At 40.5% G+C, this 7,312-nt stretch overlaps 1 pseudogene; it reads right to left on the minus strand.

Moving 5' to 3' along the window:
* Window positions 1-318: 318 nt before the first annotated feature.
* On the minus strand, window positions 319-437 carry LOC132042404 (5S ribosomal RNA; annotated as a pseudogene).
* Between the last annotated feature and the right edge of the window lie 6,875 nt (window positions 438-7,312).

Consider the following 7,312-nt stretch of genomic DNA (forward strand, 5'->3'; position numbering starts at 1 on the left):
AACACTTACCACTTGAACTTCAATATCTTGTTCAATTTGCACCTTTAACACATCGTAACGTCGATTATCAAGGCACGCAATTGATTGACCACATATAGAATATCGTATATACCTCTCCTAACACCTTACTTACAAAATATTCCCAATACTATTTTAAACTTGTCCTAGTTCTGTAGCAGTAATACGTCTTCTCTCTCTTTGCCAAGCTGGTCCGCCTTATCTCTTACAATTATCTGTGGTTTCCAACCGTGAGTTTCACACGCTTTTAATTTCCCTCAAGCTATTCTAGTCCCTCATCCTTCTCTTATGTCCAAATTTGTAAGACTCTTAGTACAGTTCCCAGGGGGTCACCCATCCTAGTATTACTCTTACCCTAGCACGCTTAACTTCGGAGTCCTAATGGGATCCGGTGTGTTAGTGCTGGTACGATCGCATCCACTCTGCTATGTAACCTTTATCGCATGACCTAGAACAAGTTGAAGTTCTAACAGATCCCAATAAAATTCCTATAATGCATCTCCCTCCGGATTGGAAAGATCCCTTACTTTTCTGACCGAGAAAATGCTGGTTTAGCCTTCGAACTCTCGATAACCATCGATCAACACACGGCTTCTCTATTAAAAAATTTAAGATTCCTAGTAGGGGCCAAAACATCTTAGTCGCTTGAGTTATCCATAAGTACTTTGGTTATCGGTTCCTTTAAAACTCCCATTTGTCACCTATTAACGACATCCTGCAATAATTGTACACACATAAGAAATTTCAATAAATTACCCATATACCTATAGTCGACCTGTCCTGAGCTTTGTCTGGAGGGCTATAAAGTGAAGTGTCCTCTTCATTGTCCTCCCAACATCTGCTAGTCGACCCCTCCTCTCTCGTCCGAGTCCGAGGGATACGGATATTCGGGCGGCTCTGGTTTCCGACTCGCCAAGATAATGGGCTAGAATAATCAGTAACACTCTTAGGCGTAGCTAGCCTGACATAGTGCTCTGCCATAGGAGCAGCTGGGGGAGTCAACTCAAGTACAGTCTCGGAAATCTCCTCCTCTGGCGTCCCATATGAACCCTCAGACGGGTCCGTGTCATAGTTGTCCTCCGATGGATCCTCCTCTCTAAAAGTCAGAAATTCTGGGGGAATCGTCGCGGGGTCCTCAGAGGGATCAGTCTCAATGGAATAGCTGAGGCTCCTTCTGCTCGGTCCGGGCTCCGTGGTCACGAATCTACTCTAGGGGTCTTCTTAGCACCCCCTCTTGCCCGAGGCTGGTCTCTTCATCTTTATCAATTTGAGCTTACCTACAGGAAAGGAGAAATCGAAAATAATCTTTCCTAGACTACGTCTCTATCGTACGATCTAAGATAGAAGGAAAGGTCAATGATTCCTAGATACTGCGCCTTGTTTATAAGTGTGGTAGGCTTCATACCCATAAATCGAGAACTCTACCGAACATGGTGCATAGACAATCCCTAGGATGAACTGCTCTGATACCATTTTTCTCACGACCCAAACCCATGGACCGTGACGAGTTTCCGATCACTGCTGACCAAGCACCCTTAAACTCATACTTGCCATATGCTGAATAACCTTGTGGCCCATTTCTAAGTCATATCTGAGCAATAGCATCTGCTGCAAAATCTATGCAATAAACTCGGTCTCGAAAAGCTCATAATTTATACACATCGGTACGTATATATAGGCATACGTGCAACGAATGACAACACAATCCGACATGGCCACTACATGCGCTGTACGAAAAATAGGAGATCACAAAGCTACATGATATTCCCACTATATACAACTGTCTACAGACCTCTATGGAGTCTAGCTGTAGAAAGATAGGACAAGGCCCTGTCATACCCACATCTATACACCTCATAAATAGCATACCAAAAGTTGCAGCTTCGGATCAAATGGATCGCACTGACTGCGGCTGAGGAGATCCTACTGGTCTGGCTCATCCGAATGACTACCTGAACCTGTGGGCATGAACGCAGCGTCCACAAGAAGGGACGTCAGTACGAACAGTGTACTAAGTATGTAAGGCATGAATAGTAACATAGTAAGAGATACCGAACATGAAAAATAACATAATGAAAGTATGAAGATAAAGTAATATAAAAGAGATCAACATGTGCCTCTAAATGCCTTTTTAAGGCGGATGTCGTGCATGCTTAGCTTTTTAAACAAAAAGACTTTTCCATATATACATATATAATATCTTGCCTGGCAGTTAAGGCGCGGTAATATAAATGGCATCTTGTCCGGCCTTTAAGGCGCGGTAAGTATCTAAATTACACATATATAAATACATATAACATGCACGAGAGCCCAATTAATTGTTACTTCTCTATCAGAGTGACGGAAGCTCGGTAACCTCCGATTTATATTATGGAACAATCATTATCGCTATATCTCACCTTGAAGGAACAAGTAACATAAGGTGAGACCAACAACAATGAATAAAATCAAGAAGGTCATGAAATAAACTCAATAATATCATAATAGCATCAAAACCGTAAACTTTGTAATCTCTAAAAATGGGATCATCATCATCATCAGTGAAATCATTACTTGAGACGTTTAAACATAAAATCATCATCACCGTAATCATCACAGAAAGATTCTCATCTTTAACATCATAAGAAGCTTTAAGAGTCATGAACTTCTAGGTTTGGAAAAAAGGCGGTTATGGAAACATTTATGGGATCGTAACATAGGAATCATGCCTTTGAAACGAAGGGACTAGCCTTGACATACCTTTTTGATCGCCTTAACTTTAGCTACTCAATGCTTGTTCTCCCAGGCTCGTAAATCTATATTTGATATTTGGCACAAATATCATGTTTCGTGTCATTTTACATCACATTCCTAAGACTTTTAATGCCTAATATATGATGAAATCATCGTATTTGAACTTATGTCGGTATATTTCATGTATCTAGGTACGATGAAGACAAACGACGGGAAACCGAGCAGTTTTGGTTGATTCTGGCGGTGACCTTGTGTACAGGAGTGAACGAGAGAAGCTTTGGACACTTAGGTGAATTTCTGGAAGAATCAAGAACAATTGTGCCACACACGAGATGGCAATCACGCGTTGAGCCCGCGTCGCGTCCCTTTAGAAGAACAATCAGCTGCAGAACTTTCTCATTCAGGCGTTGAGCCCGCGTCGCGGACTCAGCACAAATAGGGGTTGAATTCACTGAAGACCCCGCGTTGGACCCGCAAAGCGTGGCCAACGCGGGAGTGCCCAATTTTGTCCGACTTTAACTAAGATTAGGACCCTTTTATTTGGTTAACAACCCTAAACTATAAATAGATATTTTGTTCATTATTAATGACCTGCTGGGATTATTCCAAGACTTCTAAGTCGTCTTATAACCTTTTCTCTAGGTTTTATTTTATTTTTCACCTTTTTCAACCCTAGACTATTCATGAATTCTTCGTGTTCATTGAGAATCATGTGTAGCTAAACTTCTTAATTCTAGGGTTGTGGCATAAGACTTGAAAGTTGGTTTGATGACAATTATTCTCGATTAAGTTTTCATATTTTGGGTTACTTATTTATTCTTGAACTTAATTGTTTGATTATCTGGCTAATAATTAGACACTATCTATGGCGTGTGAATTGAACTAGGGATAGGGAATTTGCATGCATAATAAGAATAAATAGGGCTTGTTCGATATAATCGTTTCGCTAATGAGGATAGGAATATACCCTTTAGCCTTGCTTAGTTGAATACGGAGGAGTAAATGCGTTCTTGTTACCTCTGACGACCATAGGGATATAGGCGTTATAGTAGCATCTACAAGCTTGTGAGCTACTCGGAAGATACTCATAAAGTTATAATTAACCCGTCAACTAGTAATCTAGGAAATAAGATAGGTGAAATTGTCTGAAGATCAACTGGATTGTCGAAAGCCATGACCCTGGAACTTTCTCTCATTTGATAAACCTTACAATCTTTGTCGAAATATTCTCAGTCACAAAAACACCCATCACAAATTGTTTACTTTTCAGTTTTAGTTTAGTATAACAAACATCTTGATTTTCACTTTCTTGAATAGTTTCATTCGAATTAGAATTAGTTTAAGGGAAAAGACATAGATTCGCCCTTAAACTATACTCCAAATGTCATTTTCACACTTGAACTTCAGTGGTGACCTATTACACACCTAAACATTTAAAAAGTGAATTTATTTACCCCCCTACGGACATTTAACCAGTCTCATGTGTGGAGGTGTTCCACACGCGCGCGACACGTCAGCGACACGTTATTTGTTCTTTCATAATTTTTCTTTTTTATTTATTCTTTCAAAATTTTGCTTTTTTCCCTTTCTTATTTATTTGTGGTCCCCACTTTTTAAAAAAACTTTTTGCCTTTTCATTGTGTCTTCTTCAATAGCAGTTGCCTGCTGTGCCTTCCCCGTGTTTCTTCACTTCACCTCCCATGCAAGCAACTCTAGACCTTTCCCTTGAAACTTTGAGAGAGGAATTTTAGGGAAGAAAATTGAAATGAATGGAAAAGATGATGCTTTTCATAGAAAAGTCCACCCCCAAAACCCTTCTTCTCCATTAGCACAGCCCCCACGCCCCTTCTTCTTCATCTTCATTTCCTCCACCCCCATTGCACCACCACCGCGCCCTCTCCTCCAACGCCACCCCCAAAATCCTTCGTCTTCTTTTTCTCCATTTCACCAGAATTGAACAAACCCAGAAGTATTTTTGTCTATTCTCTTCCTTTCTTGAAAAAAAAATCAAAATACTACGAGAAAAGGTTCAGATTTTGGAGCCATTAAAACTTGGAATTTTGTAGCCATGAAACCTAGGTTACTACTAAATCTCTGCAAATTCCATTAGATTGTGGTTTTTTGTTTTTTTTTGTTTTTTGTTTTTTTTTGTTTTTGATAATGAAATTAGAAAGTAACAATTAATTGCCCTTATGATATACTAATAGCAGTAATAAAACGGTGCATAGCAGATATGGCATATGAGAGATGTTCCTTCGGTTAAAAGGTACGGGAAGCAATTTTCCAAGTTGGGTTTATCAAGAATTAGTTGAAAAGTTGCGCAAGAAGAAATTAAACAATGTGATGAAAAAATGGAGGAAAGGGGCAGGGGGGTGAAGATAGGGGAGGGGGAGGAGGAAGAGAAGGGGTGGGGGAAATTGCCGGAGATGAGAAGTAGTGGCAGAAAATTGAAGAAGAAATGGGATCTGCGTGGGGGCGGGGGTGGAGGTGGGCATGGGATGGAGGGTGGGATTAAAAAATATGAATTTGGTATATAAAAAAAAAGGAAAAATGAATTAATTTTAATAAAACGCGCTCATTTTAAAATTATTTTATATTTTATGCTACATCAGCTCTCAGGAGGTAAATAAATTCACTTATTAAATGTTTAGGTGTGTAATAGGTCAACACTAAAGTTCAAGCGTGAAAATGACATTTGGAGTATAGTTTAAGGGCGAATCTATGTCTTTTCCCTTAGTTTAACAGTAGAATCTAAGTCTCTGTGGGATCGATATCTGGACATAACATTCTATATTACTTGTACGACCACGTATATTTGCGTGTGCGTTTGGGAGTAACAAGTTTTTGGCGCCGTTGCCGGGGACTTAGAAAAATTCTTGTTCTCTAATTTGAGTTTGTTTTTCTATTCAAGCCTTTACTTTTTCGTTGTTCTACTTGTGTCACTTCAGGTATCTCTGGTTTATGCCAAGCACTAGAAGTTCAGGAAAACCGTTAGTTGATTTTGATTCCGAAATCGAAAGAACATTCCACAGACAGAGAAAAATGGCTGACGAAGCAGCGAGACTTGCTCTTGAACAGGCAGAAAGGGACAGAAATAGAAACGGGAATGAACAGGGTGCAAGAGCAGCTGCGAGGGCACAAGAACAATAGATTCTTTTGTCCAGTTATGCTAGGCCTAGTCTAGCGACTATTGCTAAGGCTATTGCTAGGCCTGACATCACTGGAAATTTCGAGCTGAAAGAAGAAACATGCGGGCTGGTGCAAAAGATACGTGCCGATACGGGTAAGTCTAGTGAAGACCCGCATAAGCACTTGATGCGGTTCGTGGAGTTGAGCGAGAATTTCCGCATGCAGAGATGGTCCCGATGATTATGTGAAGCTGTCCTTATTTTCGTTCTCACTGATTGGCGAAGCAAGGGAGTGGTTGACGAATCTACCTGCAGGTTCTATCACTTCTTGGGAGATATTACCAAATAAGTTTATCGATAGGTTTTTCTCACCTAAAAAAACAAAAGAGCTGCGAGGGAGAATTTCTAACTTCACTCAGAGAGATTCTGAATCTCTAGCACTCGCTTGGGAAAGGTATAAGGGCTATTTGCGAGATTTCCCACATCACATGCAGTCAAAGGAGATCATTGGAAACTATTTTGTAGAAGATCTTAACCATGAATCAAGGGCCTTGTTGAATGCTTCAGCTCAAGGGCAGATTTTAAACAATACCTATGAAGAGATGGAAACTCTCCTAGAGATGATCTCGGAGAGTCACCATGAATATCATGAGACTAGCCGGGGGCTACCACAGAAAGCTGTTGGGGTTCATGTTGATGATATTGCAGCTATTCGAGCTGATATAAATACTCTTACTAATGTTATAAGGAGGGAGTTCCTCAAGCTCAGCAGATTCAACCAGTCCAACATATTCAGCAGGTAGCATGTGTAAGTTGTGGTGAGCCTCATGATTATAGCAATTGCCCATTGAATCAGTCCGTTCATATTTTGTGGGGGCAGTAGAATAGTGGTTTTGGAAATTGGGGAAACTATTATGGAAATAATTACAACACTCCATTTGGGAAGCAGGATTTCCACAAGCCGAACCATTATCAGCAACATCAAGCTCTGCCAGCTAGCAATTTAGAAGAGATGATGAAGTAGCTCATAACTCAAAATCAAGTGACGCAGCAGCAAAATTAGAAAATTCAGAGTGAGATGTAGAAATCTATTCACGAGCTCGAACGTCAGATGGGGCAGATGGCTCTTATGTAGAATATCAGACCACCGGGCGCTCTTCGTAGTGATACTGAGAAGAATCCAACAGAGTGCAAGGCAGTCACCTTGAGGAATGGCAGAGAGCTTGAGGAATGGCAGAGTGCCTCCAAAAAAAAAAAAAGAACATAGCAGAGGCAGAACTTATCCCTACTAAGAGAGCTGAACTAAAGAAGATAGTCGCAGAGAAACAGGTAGAGGAAGTGGTTCGACCACCCCCTCCCTTTCCACAGCGACTTCAGAAACAAAAAGCAGATTCGGCTAGCAAGAAATTTCTTGAACTCTTAAAACGGGTACA

Source organism: Lycium ferocissimum, unplaced genomic scaffold (genome assembly GCF_029784015.1).
Source record: "Lycium ferocissimum isolate CSIRO_LF1 unplaced genomic scaffold, AGI_CSIRO_Lferr_CH_V1 ctg15069, whole genome shotgun sequence".
Classification (NCBI taxonomy): domain Eukaryota; kingdom Viridiplantae; phylum Streptophyta; class Magnoliopsida; order Solanales; family Solanaceae; genus Lycium; species Lycium ferocissimum.